The sequence below is a fragment of the Rhinatrema bivittatum genome, chromosome 2 (genome assembly GCF_901001135.1).
Source record: "Rhinatrema bivittatum chromosome 2, aRhiBiv1.1, whole genome shotgun sequence".
Classification (NCBI taxonomy): Eukaryota; Metazoa; Chordata; class Amphibia; order Gymnophiona; family Rhinatrematidae; genus Rhinatrema; species Rhinatrema bivittatum.
The window spans coordinates 618,082,895-618,107,686 of NC_042616.1; positions in this window are offsets into that span (position 1 = coordinate 618,082,895).

Sequence of the window (24,792 nt, forward strand, 5' to 3'; positions counted from 1 at the left end):
AGAAAAATATGTCTGGTTAGAGTCCTTGCAAAGATCGATAAAGTGGCTGTGGTGGCCCACGGAGCTGAGGAAAATATTTTTTTCTTATATTTGGGAAGATGCAACCCCCCCCCCCCCCCCCCACACAAGGTCAGACTCTCTCCAAGCAAGTCTGTGGGAAGCAAAATCATATTACCCTGCTCTCTGTGCACCCACTATTGTCTGGAAGGCTGTGCCTCAATGAGTCTGAAGTGCTTTTAAAGTAGTCTGAGACACATGCCAAAAAGGTAAGCCAGTCCTCAGAAATCCTCTTCTTAAAGGTGAGTTAGACAGTTATGAAGCTCATAGCCTTGCAGCAGACCACACAGCAGATAATCCAGGCAGTGGGATTTCTGGAAGGAAACTGCACTCTAGAGTGTCTTGTTCTGTCTCTCACGTGTGATTTCTCTCCAAACTCTTTGCTATCTGAGACTGTTGAAGGAAACAGCCTGGCTCCTGGGATCTCCAAACAATACTGGTCCTCAATCTTGGTCCTTCCTTCAGCTAAAACTGAAGGCACAGAGCACAAAATCCCCAGAAACTGCTCTTTCTCTGGACAGGAAAAAGGAATTGAGGACAGCAAACAAAAATCTCTCTTTGTTAACACAACTCTCATAGGCTGAAAATCTCTGCTGGTCCTCCTTCTCAGTAACAGGTCCTGATTGGAGGAGGCACAGGTCAGGAACCCTCTACCAATTGTAAGGCAGCTTGGCCTTTGTACACCTGTTTGATTGGCAGGCACCATGGTGAACCTCCTTTGGAGTTTTGTTGTGGCCAGAACAATTACAGTTTATTCAAAACATCCTATGGGCCCGCATCCCGAGGGTTATCGCACTGAAAAACTGTCCAAAATCAACAAACTGCCCTTGATGGAATTTGAATGTTAAAAAAATCCAATGTAACCACCACCACCAATCTTAAACAACGTGGAAAATACTGCTAAATATTTAAATCTAAAATATTTGAAAGAGAGCAGTGGTAGTTTCATATATTCACTTTTTAACATATTTTTTGTACCATCCAAGTTACCCAGCATTATTCAGCTTATAATCATTATCAAACTGGCATCCTCCCTAAATTCTTAAATTGCAGTGCCACCAGAAAAATGTTTTTGGAAATTAATTTACATTTAATTGCTCTTCTTTTCTTAGCTTATTATATCCTCGCTTGTTGTTGTCCCAACTTGGCTGGGTTTTGGAATTACTCCTTCAGAATTACTCCTTTGTTTGATTCTCATAACTGTATCAGCTTTAATGTCCCATTCTTACTCGTCCTGCAGTAACAGTTCAAAATGACGAAGTACCACTTCAGCAAATCTTCACATTTTAAATGTATTGCCATGTGGCTCAGAAGCAAGCAATCATGTACTGCCAAAATTAAACCAATGACAACCAATCTAGCTCCTCGTTTAAACCCTTCGGTGACTCCGTTTGCAAAATATGAATCCAGTATTGTTCACGGTAATTCAATCTCACCAGGTAATTAATTGCCTCCCTGAACAGTATGTTCAACTTTTTCAATAACTGTCCACCGCAATTCACTAAATATGTGTTGTTTTTCTATGCAATGTGAAATCACAGGAGCTGTCACAGTTGCAAACTTCAAACGAGACCAATGTTCTGTCATTTGTGATCTAATGGCTTAGCTGGTGCATCCCACATAGACTTTGGGGCAAGGACATATCAAAACATAAATCACATCTCTTGATTCAAAGTTGGTAATATATTTTCTTCTGACCAGATATCCTGTTACTGGGTCCATCCAGACTTCTTCAATCATGTTGTTACAAACACTACATTGTTGACACTTCCGATGCATCCCTGAGGTTCTATCAAAATTGAAAGGCAAATATGAGTGTACTACTCGGTCATGGATGCTCGTTCCTCGTGACATAGCTATCAGAGGTAATTCTTCGAAAATGCCATGCAATGTTAGGACTTGTCAGTGTTTTTAATTGATGCTATAATCGCCGAAGTGAGTGTGCTTTGTTGCCACACATATACCAGCCAGTCATTTTCTTTTTTAGGTTTATATTTTAATAATTCATGATGATCACTATATTTAGCTTGTTTGTAAGCATGTTTGATGACTGCATGCGAGTATCCCCTCTCTTTAAACCTTTGAAAAAAGAATTGAGTTTGTGTTTCAAATTCATCAATTGTAGAACAAATTTGACGTATCCAGAAAAATTGACTTGCTAGCAATCTCTTTTAAAAGAGATAAGATGATGACTATTGTCATGTTTCGGACGGCTTTCGGAAGGCCTTGCATTCTGTTACATATGGGGGCCTTGAGAGGCCTTGCATTCTGTTACAGAAGGGGAACACTTGGGAGCGATCCCAGCTGAGGGATTTTAGTGTGCCCTTGGGCCTCGGCCGGATCCCAGACGAATCCAGGACCGAACCGAGGGTTGGCGGTGTGTCCCAGCATGGGCGAAGACAAGGTCTTACCCTCTGCCGGATCTGCATGCTTCCGGAGTCAACAAGCTGATGTTGGTATATGAACAGTCCTCCGACCATTCTCAGCCCTTTCAGACCTGCCGCTAGGATCAGCATGAAGCAGCAGGCCAGACTGAGGATGAATGCAGACGGAGGCCTTGTGACCCAGAGGACTCGAGATGTGAAGACACTGGAAGTGGATGAGGATCTTGGAAGACTCTCGACGAGACGGGGAACTTGGAAGACTCTAGACGAGATAAGAAGCTGGGAAGGTAGACATTGGCACTGTCTCTCAGGGCGCCCTACACAGTCCCCCCGGCGGACTGGTCACGGACCACCCTGTCCCACTGCACGCCCTACACAGCCTGAGGAGGCTGGTCACAGCCACGTGGATAGTGGGACGAGCGCAGGAAGGGAATCCAGACGAGGTGAGACTCCAATGACGAAGCCGGTGTCATCCGGAGAACCACAGGAGCTGGCAGGTCAGGAGGACTCAGGAACACAGGAAACAGATCCAGCTGTGACGAGACTCCAATGACGGGATCGATGTCATCCGGAGGATCACAGGAGCTGGCGGATTATGAGGACTCGAATGATAAAGGAGGGCGGAATCTCAGAAACCTCAGGAACGTCAGGAAGCAAGACATCAGGAAGCCTGGGCGAGGGACCTCAGGAGACAAAGACATGGAACACAGGAAGCAGACGAGACATGGAGCTCCAACAATGAACAGAGACCTGACGGAGCGCTGGAAGACAGGAACTTCCAGAAGCAAAGTAACTCCAATGCAAGGCCAGGGTGAAAGGCAGGAGCAGCCCTTATATAGGGCTGGCACAGGAAACAGTCCTTAGGTAGAGCGCAGAGCATATCCGGCTGTGGGCCCTTTAAATCTTGTAAGGAGGCGTGGCCGCGCCTAGGAGCAGGAACCGGAAGCTGTGCAGGACCATGGACAGTGGCCCTGCACTGAAGTCAATGAGGACGAAACAGGGCTGGGCCGAGGAGCAGGCCCAACGTCGGCAGCGGCTCCTGCCGCTGCAAGAGGACTTGAAGGCAGCTCCAGCCACCAGGCGAGATCGGGGACTGTGGCCTCCGGCTGCGAAGATGAAGCACAGTCCGCGGCTCCCTGCCGCTAAGAAAGAACACGATGGGCAGTCTCCGGGCCACGAGAGGCAACAGAGTCCGCGGAGAAGGCCCGACGTCGGTGGTGTCTGGCCGCATCGGGAAGGCAGCAGCATGGATGTGAGGAGCCTGCTCACGAGGAAGCCCGTGGGCAGGATTCATGACAACTATGATATTGTAATAAATTATTTCTATCAGTCAGTTTGCATTTAATAGTTATCAAAATGTTAAGTCCTTGCATTTTTACCAGCACATCTAAATATGTGATGGGAAATCTATCATATTGATGTGTAAATCAAGGATGTTTGTCTAAGGAATTAATCCATTTGACAAAACTATCCAAATCACTCTCTGATGCTGTCCACAACATAAATAAGTCGTCGATGTATCGATAGCATTGTAAAATGTATTGCCACCAACTAGAAGTGTACACAAAGTTTTCTTCAAAATTTGCCACATACAAATTGGATAAAGAAAGGGGCCAAAAACGATCCTATGGGAATTCCATGGATTTGAGGATCAAAAATGTCATTAAAAATGAAATAATTGTTGGATACCACTAAATGAGTCAATTCAACCAAAAAAGTTTTAGGTGTACGATGAGGTACATTATATTTCATCAAATATGACTCAACTACCTCCAAGGCCGCTTGTTTTGGAATCTGTATGTACAAAGACTGAATATCCATACTTACTAATAACACCGGATGATCATCTAATTGTACACTCTTTAATTTATTTAAAATTTATATAGTGTCCTTCAAAAATTATGAAGTCTGGGTCACCATGTTTGTAATAAATAATCTACAAAAATTGCTGGTGGTTCTAACAGTGACCCCCTTGATGACATTATTGGTGGTGACTGAAGATTTATATGTATTCTGGGCACAGAATAAATCGTAGGGGTCTTTGAATGTTCATTAAACAAAAATTTATTTTCCTTAACCATCAAAAAAGGTATCAATTCTATTAAGGCACAGATTTAGTGCTGTAATTGTTCCATGGGGTCATGAGAGATTTTTCTATAAAACTCTTGATCATTAAGATATTCCATCATTGCATGCTCGTGCTTCATCCGATCCTGCAGAACTATAGCGCCCCCCTTGTCTGCAACTTTAATAGCCACATTTTTTTTGTCAGCCAAATTGGATAGTGCTATTGTTTGTTGTCTAGTCAAATTGTAATGGAAAGGTTTGTTTTTTTAATTCCAACCTCTCAATATCCCTCAATACTAGCTGTCAAAACGTCAAAATAAGTGGATCCATTGGACTCTTGAACCATCCATTGAACTCTTGAACCATCTTGTGCAATAGAATCATTATGATGGAAATACATTTGGGTATTTGGGCATTCAGAGGGTCTCTTCCATCAAAACTTCAGAGTCTCTTAATAGCATTCTACTGGCCCTCTGGGTACTGAGGATTCATCATTTATTTATTTATTTATTTACCAGGTTTTCTAGACTGTCATTTAATAAAAACTTTCACAATGGTTTACATGATTAAGAAAATAAATACATCTTTGAATATAAAATAAATTTAAGAATACCTAAAGTGCAATAAAACAAGTTTCACAATAAAACAATTAAGATCAAAGATAAAATGTAAATAAAACAGCAAAAGAAGATAAAATTAATATAATGCATCAATCAGCCATGCTATAAGCTCTCTTAAACAACCAGGTTTTCAGATTTCTTTTAAAAACTCTAAAATCTGATTGCATTCTTAGTTCAGGTGGCATTTTGTTCCAATGTTTTGGACCTGCTAGTGAAATTGCTCTGTCTTGTACTAACGTTAGTCTAGTCGTGTTAATAGAAGGTACCATCAGAAGGCCTTTATTTGCTGATCTGAGGTTTCTTTGTGTGGTATGTAATCGTATCGTGGCTTTCATCCAGTCATTATGGTCGCCAAAAATTACTTTATATGAGTACATAACGTTTTAAAAAGGATACGCGAATCAATTGGTAGCCAATGTAGAGCCATCAGGGATGGTGTTATATGCTCATTTTTCTTTTTTTCCATTAGTATTCTTGCAGCTGCATTTTGTAAAAGTTGTAATGGCCTAATTGTAGATGCTGGTAGGCCCAAGAAGAGGGTGTTGCAGTAGTCTGTGCTTGCAAGGGGTTTGTGGGTAAACTTACCCACAAACTCCTTTAGAAGAAATAGTTGATGAACAAAACTCTTCTAAATGTGGTCAGCAACTGATGAGTAAGGGGTAAGGGTCTGGAGCAAAGAGCATCCCTGGTTGGCCCACGTGTGGAAGACTTCCTCAGTGGTGCACTTACTTCTTCTCTGAAGATGGGCTCACAGTCGGTCGCTCTGCCACCAGCAAGTTCTTCCTCTTTTGTGCATGTGATCATCTGCTTTGCACTGGTCAGAAGGAAGTTAACCAAGTGGCCATGCTGTTTCACCACTGAGGTTTTTCCAGTGAAGTGTCCATGGATAAAGAGGTGAGGCAAGAAAGCGAGCCACAACTTCAGGAATAGATTTTTCAAGAAGTTGAGGACAGAAATTAATCTGGGGCAGTTTCTATATATGTTTGGTATTTACTCTCATGTGGCACAAAAAGGGCTCAGTGGTGGGGCAGCTGAGATGTCTTCTTACATGCTCCCCATGCAGGGGTGTAGGGTGACTCTTGAAGTTGGTGGTGCGCCAGAAAATTTGCTGTTGCTATGTGACTAAATAAAAAACTACACACACACACAATTACACTTGCTATTTAGCATATTACAACCCAACATAAAAAAATATTCAAATTCTGGTGTCACTCGGCATAAAGACTTCCTCCACTGCTATTCATTTTGCAAGGTAATACAAACCCATGCAAAAATAATAAAAAATACACCTAGAGCCTTGCCATAACATACAATTGTAGCACTGACTCTCAGGACTTAAATAACAACAACTTTAAGAAAATACAGCAATGCAAATACTTACACCAGGCCCTAGAACATTAATACACCACCTACTGGGGTAAGAAGCCGGTCTGCTACAAATCTCTACAGGAAACTGTATGCTAGAAGAAATCACACACAGGCAGAACACAGACTGACCCATATATAATACAGAACTAAGGGACTACAAATTAGAAATAGAAACATGCAAACAAAACCAAAATAGAAAGCCTGAGAAACCAAACTCTGACCAGTGGAACTCTAAAAAGCAAAATGTAAAAATATAAGAAATGCATATACTCATAGATGGCATATTCCAATTGCTAAAAACTCAAAATATATATTTTTTAACCTTTGTCCGATCTTTTTATTTTTCAAATCAGTTGGTCCCAGTCTCTTTTTTCTACTTTCCCTTTGTCAGACTTTTCCTAATTCATTTCTTTCTGTTTCTTCTCTCTCCTTCCCTCTTCTTCCCTTCCTCCCTCACATACACATACACACACACACACACACACACACACACACACACACACACACACACACACACAGAGAGGCTCATGTTTTCTCTCACAGACTCTTACACACACAAGCTTTCACTCTCACATGCTATCCTACACAAGCAAGCTCACTCTCCCACTCACACAGACACCCACACTCAGGCTCATCATTCTTACCCTAACACCCCCCCCCCCCCCCCCCACACACACACACACACAGGCTCCCAATCTCACATACAAATAGCCAGGCTTCCATTTTCATACACACAAGCTTCCATTCTTACATACAGAAAACACCCAGGCTACCATTCTCACACATAAACACACATACTTAGGCTCCCAGTCATACATACATACCCAGGCTCCTATTCACATACACACACACATCCAGAGTCCCATTCTTTCACAGGAACAACCAAATTCCATGTCCCATTCTCACCCCCAAACCCCTTCTTTAGCCTCCATAGGGATGGGTTCCCATGGCAGCCTTGCATCACCAGCCTTCTTTGCTGCCATGGGGATGGGCTCCCATGGTAGCCTTGCTTTGGTGGGCCTTCTTCACTGCTACAGGGATGGTGTTTCTAGTTTGTGGTTTATGGCACACATCTTTTATAAGTGGGCGGTGCAAGTGCGCCACTGTGCACTATGAACGCTACACCCATGTCCCCATGAATATCACACCATGCACTACACACCATGAGTGGTCCCCATATTGCTTTGGTTTTAGGGTGCTATAGAAACTCTTCCACAGCATGCCAGATCATAACTGGGTGAGAGGCTAAGGCAAGAAAGTGGATTATATATTTTCTTGCAAGGGATCACCTGAAGCCTGCTGAGGCTTTGGGATTGGGGGAAAGGGTTGGATAGGGGAAGGGCTCTAGGAATGGGGCCTATCTGCAGGTCCGGAGGAGGAAGGATGGAAGGTGGGCAGGGACCTCTCGCCTGAGGAGTCCCCCCTCCCCTGGTAGAATGGATAGCTTAATTGTTACGGCCCCAACTAGGGATGTTAGGTCTTTTTTTCTAGTTTGTTGTGCCAGTTCAGCAGGCTGCACTAATGAAATATGGTTGGCCATTAAAAGGTGGCTGACCTTGGTCACTCTGGCTAAGGCGAATCTTCTATGAGGACTCCAATATCTTCAAACCCAGAATGGTGGGAGCCTGAAAGTGAGCCTTGTCCAAAGACCTTGCTCTTAAACAAGTGAGAAGAACTATGAGTAATATTTGGAGGCTTCTGAACTGTATTGAGAGAATGCGCACAATTAAATCTGGGCTTATCCCATATTCTTCTGAATTTGTTTCCTGTTTCTGTACCTCAAGAGGATAATGCTTAAACAATGCAACTTGTTGGCAGGCCCTCAGGTACTTTGTACCCATCAGACTGCAAACACATTTTCAAAGAAAAACTCCCTGAGGAGTTTCCCTATGAAAATTCAGGGGACTGCAGGTGACATCGGTACTGCAAACTTTGCAGCTGCAAAACTCACAGGGTTAATTGCTCACAGGGATTTCAAAATGAAACCTCTGCCTATATTTTCTGCCCTCCTGCTCCACCTATTTTTGGTGTGATTTAAAATGGATATGCTATCAGAAAGAAAGAGTACTTTTAGCTGCATAAAAAAGGGAAAATGTTCCCCAAAACATTTTTTACATATGTCACCAAAGTTTTTACCTATGTTAAATTTTTGAAAATTGTCCTCCATAAGCTAGAAATAATGCATAGGAGCAAAGCATTTTGCAGTGGAAATGGTATTCTAGAAGAAGAGGTCATAATATGAGGTAGAAAAGGAGTAGATTGAGGAGAAACATAAGAAAATATTTCTTCATACAACAAATGGTGTATGGAATAGCTTCCCAGTTCATGAGGTAGAGGCAAATGCATTATTAGAGTCCAAAAAAAGCCTGGGATAAGCATAGCAGATCCTTAATTGTGAAGAATTAGATCTGTGATATTGCGCTAGAAAAGGAAAATGGAAAGACTAGATGGTTCTTGTGGTCTTAATTTGCTTTCATAATCTATGATTTTCATGTAATCTGGAAGTTTCCCATAGGGAGAAGAGAAACTGGAAATATTTATTAATGTAAAAGTTCTTTATATACTACATTCTTAAAAATGAAAGTGGTTCACAGGTAAAACATACATAAACTAAAACAAATGGAAAACAAATATTTACATTACTAAGTAACTGAGTAGCCAGTAGTTCATTCATATCGCTACATATCATACAATGGACAGATGTGGCTGGTAAATTGGAGTGCCAATTTCTTTTTCATTCAACCACAGTTCTGAAAGCTTGCCGGAAGAGCCAAGTTTTCAGTAACTTTTAAAAAATGTAATATCAGATGCTACACATAATTCTTCTGGCATTATGTTCCAGATTAAAGGACCTGCCATGGAGAAAGCTCTCTGCCTTATTTCTGCCAGATGGGTGTGATGTATTGTGGGCACTTCAAATTAGCGATGTGAATCATTTTTTGACGATTTAAAAAACTCGTCAGATATTTTTTAAATCGTCAAAAATCGTTAAGAGTCGCGATACAATAGAAATTCCCCGATTTATCGTGAAAAATCGTAAATTGGGGGAGGGCGGGAAAACCGGCACACCAAAGTAACCCCTAAACCCACCCCGACCCTATAAAACTAATCCCTTACCTTCCCCCACCCTCCTGAACCCCCCCCAAAACCTTTTACGAGTACCTGGTGGTCCAGTGGGGGCGCGGGGACCGCTCTCCCGCTCTCAGGCCATCAGCGCCATTTTGGCTGCCACTCAAAAATGGCGCCGATGGCCCGATATAAAAAACAACCCAACCGACCCTTTAAAAATGACCCCTTAGCTTCCCCCACCCTCCCGAGCCCCCCAAAACATTTTAAAATTACCTGGTGGTCTAGTGGTGGTCCCGGGAGCGATCTCCCGTTCTCGGGCTGTCGGCTACCACTCATAAAGATGGCGCCGATGGCCCTTTGCCCTTACCATGTGACAGGGTATCCGTGCCATTGGCCGGCCCCTGTCACATGATAGGAGCACTGGCTGGCCGGCGCCATCTTTAAAGATGGCCGCCACCATCGTAAAGATGGGCACTGCCATCTTTAAAGATGGCCGCCGGTCTGGTCTGGTCCACCTTAAAAAGTGTAAGGCAACTAGGTAGCTCTAAGGATGGAGCCCTGAGAACAGTGTTAAGAGTATAGCCCTGGGGGAAGAAGACAGGCCCTGAGAAGGAGCTCCTAATGATATGACTGACCTGTTGATGTACCTTTTGTTGGAAGTACTGCACAGTAAGCAGTTTATGTTGTTATATTGCTTGCAAATAATAAAGTTTATTCAAAGAACAGCTGGCGTCTAGACCAATTTGTCGGCCAGCAAGTGTCATAATCTCCTCAGTGTCACTTTTTAAAAAATCAATATGTAATTTTTTTTATCTAACAAATTTGGGAAATATATTTTTACTGAAAATTTTTCCATATTAAAACATCCTAGATATTTTCCAGTTAGAAAAATATAGTACAGTAAAAATCAAGTTCTTAAAATGAAATCAGATTAGTGTATTACCCATTTATATACAAGGTTCATGGCAGGGTACAATATTAAAATATACATAAAAACATTACAAACAAGGCCAATAATATAAAAACAGAATAGAAAATTATAAGAAGATAAAACAAAACATCTTATAACACTCAGAGATACCTTATTGATGAAGTTGTCTATGAATTTATATCACGATTTCGGAGCGGCCTTGGAGGGAACGGAGGCAGGTTGCTTGGCTCGGTGCGCGCAGGTTGCACAATTGTGCACCCCCCTGCGTGCGCCGACCCTGGATTTTATAACATGCGCGCGGCGGCGCGCACATGTTATAAAATCGGGTGTAGATTTGTTCGCGCCGGGATGCGCGAACAAATCTACGCCTGCGCGTATGTTTTAAGATCTGCCCCTATGATTGCAGTGTCAATTAGCACGAGGAAGTAAGATTTGTCATTGTTAAAACCCCATAATATGGGGTCCATTAGGGATATGAGTAGAGTCTCAGTAGAACGATTTTTTCTGAATCCAAATTGTTTGGATGTAAAATGTGGTAATCATCTAGATAGTCTTCTAATTATGATAATATGCTTTTTCAAGAATTTTGGATAGAAAGGGCAGGTTAGATATCGGTCGATAATTTTCCCAGTTGTCAATACAGCTGGTTTTGTTTTTTAGAATAGGTTTTATCACTGCTTGTTTCACCCTGTCTGGAACTAGACCTTCCTAGAGATTGATTGATTAAGGATGTGTTAGTTGGAGTGATTATGCTAAAACGTAGTTTTAAGGTACTAGCTGGGATGGGGTCTTGAGGGTGAATTGCAAGTTTTAACTTAGAGATTATTTGCATGATTTGTAGTTTAGATATTCTGTCAAACATGGTCCATTTTGCTAGTTCAAGATTTTTTTCTTGTTCTTTGGTTGGTACATCTGTAGAAAACTGATTTTTTAGTCTGGATATTTTTTCTGACAATTGGTTGTCATATTTGTTGCAGGCATTCTTAGAGAAGCAGCTGTTGCTTGAGATCGAGGACGACATCAAAGAGTAATTTAGAGTTAAAAATCACTCCATGAATCTGTTTAGCATAGTGTTCTTTCTTCGCTTTGTTGATAGAAGCCTGGTATTGAGAGAGTAGAGATTTGAATTTTTTAAGTGATTCTGCAGCTTGTTATTTCCACTGGAGTTTCTGGGATTATACAATAAGGAAAATCATCAAATACTGTTTATATCTCTGAAACATCTGTATACATTTGAAAGTCAATCCAAAAGCAAAAATCACAGTTATATATTCAGTAATTAGCAACCAGAAGACAGATAAAACAAACATTCTAAACTATTTTTGAAAAGTAACTGGTAGGTGGTAAAAGTTCATATTTTAGCAAATTCAAAAGCTGGCATTCTTAGTTGATTTACTGTATAAATTTTATAGCCATTAAGGTAACCTAGTCCTCTGTATCGCTCCAAGGTGAGATCATAGCTTGAATACTGTGTGCAATTCTGGTCGCCGCATCTCATAAATGATATAGTTGCATTGGAGAGAACGATGACCAAAAAGATAAAGGGATTGAACAGCTCTCCTATGAGGAAAGGTTAAATAGGTTGGGGCTGGTCAACTTGGAGAAGAAACAGCTGAGGTCTATAAAATCATGAAAGGATTAGTATGTAACATAGTAATATAGTAATGGCGGCAGAAAAAGACCAAAATGGTCCATCTAGTCTGCCCAGCAAGCTTCCCAATGTAGTAACTGCCGCTCTGTGCAGCACACCCCATGTTTCACTTAAGGGTAATAACTGCCACTCCGTGCAGGTTACCCCAATGTTTCACTTAAGGGCAGTAACTGCCACTCCGTGCAGGTTACCCCCATGTTTCTCTTAGATTTAGCTTTTTTATTTATTCCCATCCTCTAGCCTTTTAGGGATCCACAGTGTTTATCCCATGCTCCTTTGAAATCCTTCACAGTTTTAGTCTTCACCACTTCCTCTGGAAGGGCATTCCAGGCATCCACCACCCTCTCAGTGAAGAAATATTTCCTGACACTGATTCTAAGTCTTCCTCCCTGGAGTTTCAAATCGTGACCCCCAGTTCTACTAAATTGTTTCCAATGGAAAAGGTTTGTTGACGACCATGGATCATTAAAACCTTTCAAGTATCTGAAGGTCTGTATCATTTCTCCCCTGCTTCTCCTCTCCTCCAAGGTATACATATTCAGGTTCTTCAACCTCTCCTCATAAGTCATTTGATGGAGACCACCCACCATTTTAGTCTCCTTCTCCGAACTGCCTCCATCCTGTCTCTGTCTCCTTTGAGATACGGTCTCCAGAACTGAACACAGTACTCCAGGTGAGGCCTCACCAAGGACCTGTACAAGGGGATTATCACTTCCCTTTTCTTACTAGATATTCCTCTCTCTATGCAGCCCAGAATTCTTCTGGCTTTGGCTATAGTGTTGTCACACTGCTTCATCAACTTCAGGTCGTTAGACACTATCACCCCAAGGTCTCTCTCCTGCTCTGTGCCGATCAGCCCTTTACCCCCCAACGCATATAGTTCTTTTGGATTACCACACCCCAGATGCATGTCTCTGCATTTCTTGGCATGTCCACTCTGACAGAATCATCTGCAAATAGACAAACTTTACCTTCTAACCCTTCCACAATGTCGCTCATGAAGATGTTGAACAGAACCGGTCCAAACACCAATCCCTGTGGCACTCCACTTTACACCATTCTCTCTTCGGAGTAGGTTCCATTTACCATCACCTATTGTTTTCTATCTGTCAACCAGTTTGTAATCCACGCCATCACCTTGGAGCTGACTCCCAAGCTTCTCATTTTGTTGATGAGTCTTCTGTGTGGGACCGTATCAAAAGCTTTACTAAAATCCAAGTAAATTACATCACGCGCTCTTCCCTGATCCAGTTCTCTAGTCACCCCATCAAAGAAATCAATTAGATTCATCTAACAGGACCTTCCTCTAGTGAATCCATGCTGTTTCTGATCGAGCAACCCACCGGATTGTAGATAGTTCACTATACTTTCTTTCAGTAGAGTCTCCATTAATTTTCCCACCATCGAGGTGATGCTAACTGGTCTGTAGTTTCCAGCCTCTTCTCTACTCCCACTCTTGTGAAGCAGGACCACCACCGCTCTTCTCCAGTCACTAGGCACTTCACCCTTTTCCAAAGATCTATTGAACTGGTCAAACAGTGGACCCGCGAGCACATCTCTGAGTTCCCTCAGTATTCTGGGGTGAACCTCATCAGGCCCCATGGCTTTGTCCACTTTCAGTTTTCTTAGCTCTTCCCATACATTCTCTTCCGTAAATGGAGTTTCGTCTACTCTACAGACTTGTTAACAAGTGACGGTCCTTCTCCAGGGTTCTTTTGTGAACTGAATGGGTAAATGTTATGGCACTCCAGGAAGTTAGCAAGAAGCACATTTAAAACAAATCGTAGAAAATTCTTTTTCACTCAACACACAGTTAAGCTCTGGAATTCATTGCCAGGAGGATGTGATTAGGGCAATTAATGTAAGTGGGTTTAAAAAAGTTTTGGATAAGCTCCTGAAGGAGAAATCTATAAACTGCTATTAATCAAGTTGACTTGGGGAATAGCCACTGCTATTACTGGCATTAGTAGTATGGGATCTATTTAATGTTGGGTACTTGTACCCTAGATTGGCTACAGTTGGAAACAGGTTGCTGGGCTTGACCCGGTATGGGAACTCCTTATGTTCCTATGTTCTTAACTAAGCATAGGGTTTTTCATTATGCTATAAATAGCAGGGATGTGCAAAGCCTTTTTAGTTCGGGCATCGTTTTCGGCCCTTTGGGTGGGGTTTAGGTGGGGTATTGGGCAGAATTTGAAAAATTTGGGGGCCCGAATTTCAGGTTAGTGCGCACTAACTCCTGTTAGTGCATGCTAACATTTTAACATTAGCGCGTACTAATTCGAAAATGAATTTTTCCTGAAATTTTGGGAAAATTTTGTTCAGGTTTCGGGGTCCCTGAACCAGGATGCATTAGGCAATTTCGTTGAAATTGCCTAGTTCATCCTGAATGAATGCACATCCCTAATAAATAGCGTAATGAAGATGTACAGCTAGAAAAGGGGCGGGGTACGTTTGTGTGCACACGGCCACATCGCAGAGGTGAATTTATGCTCGCTGCGGTTGCAGCCACGGCACACACGATTGCCTCATAGTGCCCATGCAAAAGGTATAGCTATTTCTAGCGCTACTGCTGGCAATAATTTGTAAACATTATTGCCTGCAATGCAACCGGCCCCCACATTTTTAAAATTCTGCCCAAACCCCTCCCCTTTTCCTCAATGAAATTATATCACCACAATGCAGTTGTTATCGCATGCATTTGGGCCTTATTGCATGTGATAAGGCCCTAATGCACATGATAACAGCCCATCACGTTTTGAAAAATGACCCTATAAGATTCTTAGGGTTTACAGTATATTAAAATATATTAAAAAAGAGTGGTAAAGTCACCCAGATTAATTAAAGATAAATATTCCATTATCCAAAACAAGAAATTGTATGACTCCTTTAAGTCAGAAAAATAATACTGTTCCACTTTATCAATGACTGCCTATCTGTCCAGAGTTACAAAACTGGTATTTGAGAAACTGCGTACACCGTGCATATTGCTGGGTCTGTTATAACCTATATATTTGAAAGCAATGCTGCTTACTGCTGTTTTGTCTTGCCTGGGCAAATACAATGCCCTCTATGTAAGGTTAACTGAAGGTGTGTTGTGGCAGTTCCAGTGGATTCAGAATAGTTTAGCATAGAATGTCACAGGTTGCAGGCACAGTTCGCATATTACCCATGTGTTATCCAATCTTCATTGGCTTCTAATGATTTGGAGATCCCAATTTAAGAATGCCTGTTAAGCCTTTAAATCTTTATTTGGCAGTGGTCCCACATAATTGTGTTCCATCCCATTCTTTGCATTCTCAGCATGAAGCACTCTCAGCATGAAGCACAAACTTGTGGTTCCTTCTTTGAAGGTTGTAGATTTGAAGTCCTCACATAATGGAGCTTTTGGGCCTGATTTTTAAAAGCATTTACTTGAGTAAAACTGGGCTTTATTCGAGTAAATGCACTTTACTCGAGTAAGTGGGTTTTTGAAAATTGCTACAATATATGCCATTGAATTGTCCATAGGATTTACTCACATAAATGCACTTTACGTGAGTAAATAGCGTTTGAAAATTGCTACAATAGTAGTTACATTTATGCGCATAACTCCTTTTGAAAATTACCCCCTTTGTGTGTGCAAGGGCATCTATTTGGAACATACTACCTACCTTTTCTTTGTCAGCTAGAGAACACTTTTTAAAATTCGGTAAACTGACAAAAATTTGACTATTTAAAACTTTTAATTGTTAGCATAATTTAAGATCCAGTGATTTAATTCAAGTTAACCTAGGAATCTGCTACCAATGGAATATGATTTTAGTCTTTAATACTGTTTATGGTATTATGTTTTGTGCTTTTCATTTTGTTGCTGTTATTATTTACTTAGGTTTTTAAAATTCTGTTGTTATCTGCCTTGGGGTTTTTTGAAAAGTGTAGTATAAATATTTGTATAAAAAATAAATAAATCTACTATTACTACTGCTACTGCTTAACATTTCTATAAAACTACAAGATATTATTTGTAAACCAACTTTGAAATAATGGAATGTATGACTCCATTGTACAAGGCAAGAATGTAGTGACAAACATTTTACCATAATGAACTTTGTAAGTATTTAGTACATATAGTTTTTAATATAGGAAATCAATTTGATTTTCTAAATTTATTTTTTCAGATTATTTTGCATGGATACCAAAATGTTAGTTGCTAAAAAAAATATATATAAATATATATATTTTGCCATATATATATATATATAGTCACATATCCAACACAGTTTGGTTCTATCTTGTATGGACAATGTGTGGAACTGAAGTCATTGAACTGTACAATTTTAAAGTGTTAGGCATGCACCTAGCACATTCACTGCAGCCATTAACATCTAATGCATCTATGTGCACCCATCCATCCATGGTACTAAGATGCAGACTGCCTGTCAGACTGCTCAAGGAATATGAAGCAGACAGAAAGGGAGGTTTAGTTGTAGATGTGTGCAGAAATATATATTTTTTCTTTTTAGCAGATTTATTTGTTTAGATGATTAGAATACAGTAAACCATGAAATGGCACACTGAATGAGAAGAGCATTAATGCACAACAAGAAAAATAAATTCTGCACTATCACCCTACCAAACCTGGCTTCAGTCTTAACATTTATTTTTTAAACTTGGATAAAGTGGTGTGGTAGTCTTGTTAGTCCACTTGAATGTTCAGAAATGGAGGTTAGCAAAGTGAGTGAGTAAAAGGTACTTTAGCCAGAATTTTCAAAGCAGATTTACACACGTGAATCTGCTTTAAACAATTGGGGCTGTGCCGGGAAATTTTCAAAAGTGTAAAACCAGGATTTCCACGTATACCTCCTTTGGAAAATTTAGCCCTCTGAACCTAACTTTCAAACCTATTCATGCTAGTGCGTTTGCACACATAAGTGGTCTGCAGAGAATAACGTGAGTATTTTAGAAACTGTGCCGCTTGTGCATAGTTCACCTCTGAAAGTACAATCGTATTTCTCAATACATGCAAATATTTCCAGTGCAAAGAAAGTACTTGCATTCTCTACCTACTTTAAAAACCCATTTGTGTATATTTAGGTGCTAAAAACCATATAGCATGTACATGTTATATGTAAAGGCAGGCATATTACAAAGTATGCACATATACCGTTTTGAAAATACTTGCGTGCAAACTTGAAATCACCAGGTCGCTGATACCCCTGATAGTTCACCCAGTTCTTCTCCAGTTCACCTAGACCCTCTAGCATTTCACCCCGAGCCCCGGCTACCAATTCACCCAAGTTTCCCACCCAAAAACTGCAGACAACAGATAAGTCTGATTTCACTTGCGCTAGTCAATTAGCCACTGTAAAATTGTATGAATGAATTTGATAATTTATACACATCTATCTTTTATAAAATAGAAACTATAAAAGTTTCTATTCTTTTGTTCTCTCAGTGTTAATCTCTCTTTTGCCTTCTCTTCATTCCAAGTTGCATTTTATCCCTGTTTTATTGTAACTGCTACCTTATTCTTCTATCACATGTTAATGTTTTTAAGTTATTAAGTATTTATTCTGTTGTCACACCTTGTTATTTGTAAACCGGCATGATGCGACTCCCATCGCGAATGCCGGTATATAAGAAATTTAAATAAATAAATAAAATAAATAAAAAAGTAGATTTTTTTTTAAAATTCATGTGCGTCCATGTGTTTGCAGTTCTCAGCGTGCACATGTATGCGCTGATTTTATAACATGTGCCCGATCATGTGAATGTTAGAAAATCCGATGACTGTGCGCACATGCGCACTGGATTTTAAAATCCACATGTACAAGTATAGGAGGCTTGCAACTCACGCGTGCAGGGGGGAGATTTTACCAAGCAATGTGCGGTGACGTGAGCAGGGCTTCCCCAGTTCCTTCCCAGTCTGCGCCAATTAAGGACTGTTCTGGGAGGGAACTTCCCCATACACCTAACTAACCTTCCTACCTTTTTCCCTCTCCTCCCTGACCCCTAACCCCTTCCTAGCTATTAGATTTTTTTTTTGTTACCTTACAGCAGTTAAGACTGACGCCAGGTTTGGTAGGTGCCAGTGCGCGCTTTCCTGGGACAGCAGCTAATGGCGCTGTCCCGGCCCACCCCCCCACCACATCCCCGGGGCCGCTCCTTTCAGCAGACCTGGCACTTTGGCGTCTAACAGGGGTTATGCACATGGCTTGGCCTATTGTAAAATGCATACAGCACGAGCAAGGCCCAGCCACATGTGTAACCCCTGAAATTTATGCGCATGGCCCTTTTAAAATCATGCCAATAGCATGTAATTCCTGATCCTGTCCCGAAACACCCTATACTGCCCCTTGTGTGGTAAAATATGTGTGAAACAAAAAAAACAATATTTCTGATGTTTATAAAATAGCAAATATACGAATGCCTGCTAATTACACACACATATGCTATTTTTTGCACATGGAACATCTTTGGAAATTTACTCTTATGTTGTATTCATTGAAATATTCAATATGGGCCAGATTTTCAAAGGGGTACGAGCATAAGATACGCACGTACCCCCTGAAAACCTGGCCCAAACTCCCCCTGCGCACGCCGAGCCTATGTTGAGTAGGCTCGGCGGCGCGCGCAAGCCCCGGGACGTGCCCTGGGGTGTGTGTGTCGGGGGCGTGTCATGACGTCACCTCATCGGAGGCGTGCCGGGGGGCATGTCGTGACCAGTGCGTCATTGGGGGCGTTCTGGGGGCGTGGCCGCGGCTTCCGGACCAGCCTCCGGACCGGACCATGGTGCATCGGTGGCCGGGCCCAGCGCGCGCAAGTTACGCCTGCCTCGAGCAGGCTTAACTTGTGCAACAAAGTAGGGGGGGTTTGGATAGGGCTGGGGGGGTGGGTTAGGAAGGGGAAGGGAGGGGAAGGTGCGGGGGGGTGGTGGAAGGAAAGTTCCTTCCGAGGCCGCTCCGATTTCGGAGCGGCCTAGGAGGGAACGGAGGCTGGCTGCGTGGTTCGGTGCGCGCAGGCTGCCAATTTTGGGCAGCCTTGTGTGCGCTGACCCCGGATTGTAATGTATATGCGCGGCTACGCGCGTACCTATTAAAATCCCGCGTACTCTTGTTTGCACCTGGTGTGCGAACCAAAGTACGCGCGGGCACAGATTTATAAAATCTACCCCAAGTGTGTGTAATTTTCTCCCATGACCAAATTATGCCCCAGGGAATGCCTACATTTATATTCACTAAGTGCTCCTTTAACCCCTCAATCATCTAACAGTCCAACTGACTCCCTCCCAGGCTTCCTGTTTCAGATATATTTTTAAAAGTTTTTATTATGAGTTAAGAACATAAGAACATAACATAAGAACATAAGATCATGCCATACTGGGTCAGACCAAGGGTCCTTCAAGCCCAGCATCCTGTTTCCAACAGTGGCCAATCCAGGCCACAAGAACCTGGCAATTACCCAAAAACTAAGTCTTTTCCATGTTACTGTTGCTAGTAATAGCAGTGGCTATTTTCTAAGTCAACTTAATTAATAGCAGGTAATGGATTTCTACTTCAAAAACTTATCCAATCCTTTTTTAAACCCAGCCACACTAACTGCACTAACCACATCCTCTGGTAAATTCCAGAGTTTAATTCTGCGTTGAGTGAAAAAGAACTTTCTCCGATTAGTTTTAAATGTGCCACATTCTAACTTCATGGAGTGCCCCCTAGCCTTTCTATTATCCGAAAGAGTAAATAACCGATTCACATCTACCTGTTCTAGACCTCTCATGATTTTAATTACCTCTATCATATCCCCACTCAGTCGTCTCTTCTCCAAGCTGAAACGTCCTAACCACTTTAGTCTTTCCTCATAGGGGAGCTGTTCCATTCCCCTTATCATTTTGGGCACCCTTCTCTGTACCTTCTCCATCGCAACTATATCTTTTTTGAGATGTGGCGACTAGAATTGTACACAGTATTCAAGGTGCGGTCTCACTATGGAGCGATACACAGGCATTATGACATTTTCCATTTTATTCACCATTCCCTTTCTAATAATTCCCAACATTCTGTTTGCCTCTATGGCCAACTTCTTTTCAAATTCTCTTTTAGTCTGTCATCAATGTTTTACATTTAACTTGCCAATACTTATACTTGTTCCTATTTTCTTCCGATGGAGCTTTCTTCCAATTTTTGAAGGAAGCTCTTTTGGCTAAAATAACCACTTTCACTTCACCTTTTAACCGTACTGACAATCATTTTGCCTTCCTTCCATCTTTCTTAATGTGTGGAATACGTCTGGACTGTGCTTCTAAGATGGTGTTTTTTTTAACAGTGTCCACACCTGTTGTACACTCTTAACATTTGTAGCTGCATCTTTCAGTTTTTTTTCTATTTTTCTCATTTTATCAAATTTTCCCTTTCGAAAGATTAGTGCCAGAGCCGTGGATTTACTTATTGTCCCCCTTCAAGTCATTTATTTAAATTTGATCATGTTATGATCATTATTGTCAAGCGGCCCCACCACTTTTACCTCTCTCACCAAATCCTGCATTCCACTAAGAATTAGATCTAAAATAGCACCCTCTCTTGTATGTTCTTTAACCAATTGCTCCATAAAACTGTCTTTTATTCCATCCAGGAACTTTATCTCTCTAGCAAGTCCTGATGTACATTTACCCAGACAATATTGGGGTAATTGAAATCTTAATACAGTGAAAGAAATATATGTTAAAAAAGCTACTACCCTAGAAAAATATTTCAATGCTACAATAAGGATGAAAATACAATCAATTTCAAAGACATCTATTAACATATATTCATAAAAAGTTTTTAATTAGCTTAAACAACTTATGTATTGAATTAAATCAACTGTTAACAATGGGACAGATTTTCAAAGGGTTACGCGCATAAGATACACGCGTAACCCCCGAAAAGCTGCCCCTTCCACCCCCTGCACACGCCGAGCCTATCTTGCATAGGCTCGGCGGCGTGCGCAAGCCTTGGGATGCGCGTAAGTCCCGGGGCTTTCCTGGAGGACATGTCAGGGGCGTGTCGCGGCCGGCGCATCATCGGGGACATTCCGGGGCGGGGCCGCGGGCATGGTTCTGACCCAGGGGCATACCGGGGGCATGGCCGCGGCCTCCGGACCAGCCCCGGACTGGAACATGGTGAGCCGGCAGCTGGCCGGTGCGCGCAAGTTATGCCTGCCTCGGGCAGGTGTAACTTGTAAAATAAAGATAGGGGGGAATTTGTTAGGGCTGAGGGGTGGGTTAGATAGGAGAAGGGAGGCTGGGGGGGTGGGTTAGATAGGGGGCCAGAAGGAAAGCTCCCTCCGAGGCCGCTCCGATTTCGGAACAGCCTTGGAGTGAACGGAAGATGACTGCGTGGCTCGGCATGCGCAGGCTGCTGATTTTGCACAGCCTTGCGCACGCAGACTCTGTATTTTATAACATGCATGCGGCAGCGCGCGCATGTTATAAAATTGGGAGTAGATTTGTTCACGCTGGGTTGCACGAACAAATCTACTTCCACGCACACCTTTTAAAATCTACCCCAATATACTTACAGTCAAGTACAAAACAATTTATATGTCTGCTACTTATATATCAAAAACATGTAAGACAAACAAACAAAATATTACCAAGCATCATGCACACATACCACATATATACAATATAAAAGTTTGGTTTTCTTTGATTTTTTTGTCTGTTTGTTTCTTTATATTTTATTTTTATTCTTCAGTTTTATATAGGTAGAGAGCTAGTGGTAGTACATGAGTATCACTGGCTATTTTTCTAGTTTTATATATTGTATTTGTGTTATTTTTTTAAATCTTTTTGATTGGTTATTTTATTGTTATGGGTGCTTAGCTTTGCGAATTAGTGATGATTGCAATAGCTATGTATCAAGTTTGTGTTGAAGTGTAAAAGCAGCAGTGGTTGAATGTTTTGTTTTTGTTTTGGAAAGTTGTGATTGGCTGATTTTCATATCTATTAGCTTTTCCTGATTGGCTACCTCTTAGCATTTGGTTTGATTAAAAAGGGAAGAAAATGTGGCACATATTAGTTTGCAGTAGCTTTGGTTGAGTCAGTTTGGCATGGGCTGCAACACTGCGAATTTTAAATGCGATTTTATGAGGTTTTTCCTGTTGAAGGTAGGTTATTTAAATCGGGCTACTATGTGGCTCTATATAAATAATATTTAAATTGGGCTACCACATGGCTTCATATATAAAATATTCTTGTTATGATATTTGTAAATATTTGTAAATAAACCAACACACAATGCTGGCCTCATTCTTGAATTAATATTTGCAAATCAAAACAAATGCCAAATTTCTTTATCTCACAAAATCATATCATGGTCAGACCAACAACTGATTAAAGCTGATATTACTCTACAAACCTCACAACAATTAATAACAAATAATTACTTAACCATCAAATACCAAAAAAAAAAAAAAAATAGATCCCGAAATTATTGAAGAACACATAAAAAACAAATTATCTGAATTAGATACAGACAATTCTTCACTATTAGACCTTTGGTATAAAAATCATAAATGAAATTGCCGATGATATTTGCCCTGAACATCTAAAAAAGATCAATATAAATAAACTTCATTCTAAAACAAATAAGCCATGGTTAATGAGGAGCTATGAAAAAATAAACAATTTCTCAGAAAATACAAGAAAAAATGGAGAAAATTTCCTTCTACAGAATGCTTAAGAAAATACAAAATCCAGCTAGCTAAATACCATGAACTTATAAACAATACAAAAAAAACAATTCTACGCAAACTAAAAACATCGGAATAAATTTTCAAAAGTACGAGCGCTACCCGGTGCACACACATGTATGCCCAATTTTATAACATGCGGCCTGTGAGGGAACTTCCCCCTAACCTAAACTTCCCACCCCTTCCCCTAACCTTCCCCCCCCCAGCCCTACTCTAACCCCCCCCTCAAATTCTGAAGCAGGCACAGGTTGCTCGCGTCGGCAGCCTGCCGGCACGCGATACTCCGGCATAGTGGCAAATGGCCGCTGTGCCGGTGGCCTCTGGCCCTGCCCCACCCTGCCCATGCCCCACCCCTTGACTGCCCCTTTAGTAAAGCCCCGGGATTTAGACGGGTCCCGGGGCTTTAAGCGCATTGCCGTGCCTTTATAAAATAGGCCCTGTGCGTAAGCCAATTTATATGTGTAGAGCTTTGAAAACCCAGCCCATGATGTTATCTTCAATTCTAAACTACTCTTTGAAACAGTTCAAAACTTAATCAAAGACCCATCTTTAGCTTCTTCTAACCTCTATGACTTTGCAAAATCAATACAAGATTCTTTTTTAAACTTATTACAAAAAATAAATACTCTCAAATCAAAACTCCAAAACAACAACCAAGCCAATAATCTCAAAAATAAAATTACTCAACCTTTATGGACATCCTTTGACACTGTATCCAAACTTGAAAAAAAACAACTAATTATCAAGATGAAACCAACAACTCACCTTCTTGATCCGATTCCCTCTAGTACCCTACAAAAGGTTAATTCCTTAATAACACCAATTATAACAAAAATTGTAAACCAATCATGATCACATGGAAAAGTTCCCTTGATGACTAAGCAAGCCATTGTTAAACCTACTTTAAAAAAATAAAGCTGGAAGAACTGATGATTGGGACAACTACAGACCTATCTCAAACCTACCATTCATTGCAAAAATTATTGAAAAGACTACTTTAATTCAACTAGAAAACTTCCTTGATGAAAACAATATCCTATACTCAAACCAGTTTGGCTTCAGGAAAAACTCTTCAACTGAAAAACTACTAATTTCCTTAACTGACAACATTCTAAAGGATTTGATAATGAAGAATCTTATCTTCTAATTCTTCTTGACCTAAAAGCTGCTTTTGACATGGTTGACCATGCTCTCCTATGCAAACAAATAAAGAAAATTGGAATTGGGGAAAATGTATACAAATGGTTCTCTTCCTTCCTAGAAAATAGATCCTTCTAAGTCAAACTGGGCAATCGAAAATCTGATCATTATAATATTGACACAGGTGTTCTTCAAGGCTCAGCACTATCAGCAACATTGTTCAACATCTACCTCCTTCCTATCTGCACTCTATTAACAAATTTAAACATCAAATTCTTCATATATGCTGATATACAATTTTACATCCCCTTTGAAGAAACCTTTGAAAGAACATCTGCAACACTAACAAACTATGGCCTGGATTCACTAATGCCGCAAGGCATAGCGAATCTCGGTGGAAACGGGGGGGGGGGGGGGGGGGGGAAGCGGGAGCAGTCCTGTGCTAGGTGGCAGCGATCACACCTCCACGGTGTGATCGCTGCCAGAGTCGCGCTGAATAACTACACCATAAAAGGTGTAGTTATTTGGCGTGAAATAGGCAGCGATACGGAAGCTTACCGTTTCGCTGTCCGCACTGTGTTCGCAAAGTCAGCCCCGGTGCCGCCCCGACTCCTCCTCTTCCAGGGCTGACTCCGCCTCGATGTTGCTTTCACACGCTTGTGCTGGTAGCGTAAGCATGCGATAGCTTTAGAAAATAACCCCTTATATGAAATCTATACAAAAAGAATTCTCTCTACTGAAATTGATACGCAACCCCAATAAAACCAAAATAATTTGGCTAAGAAAAGAACCCCC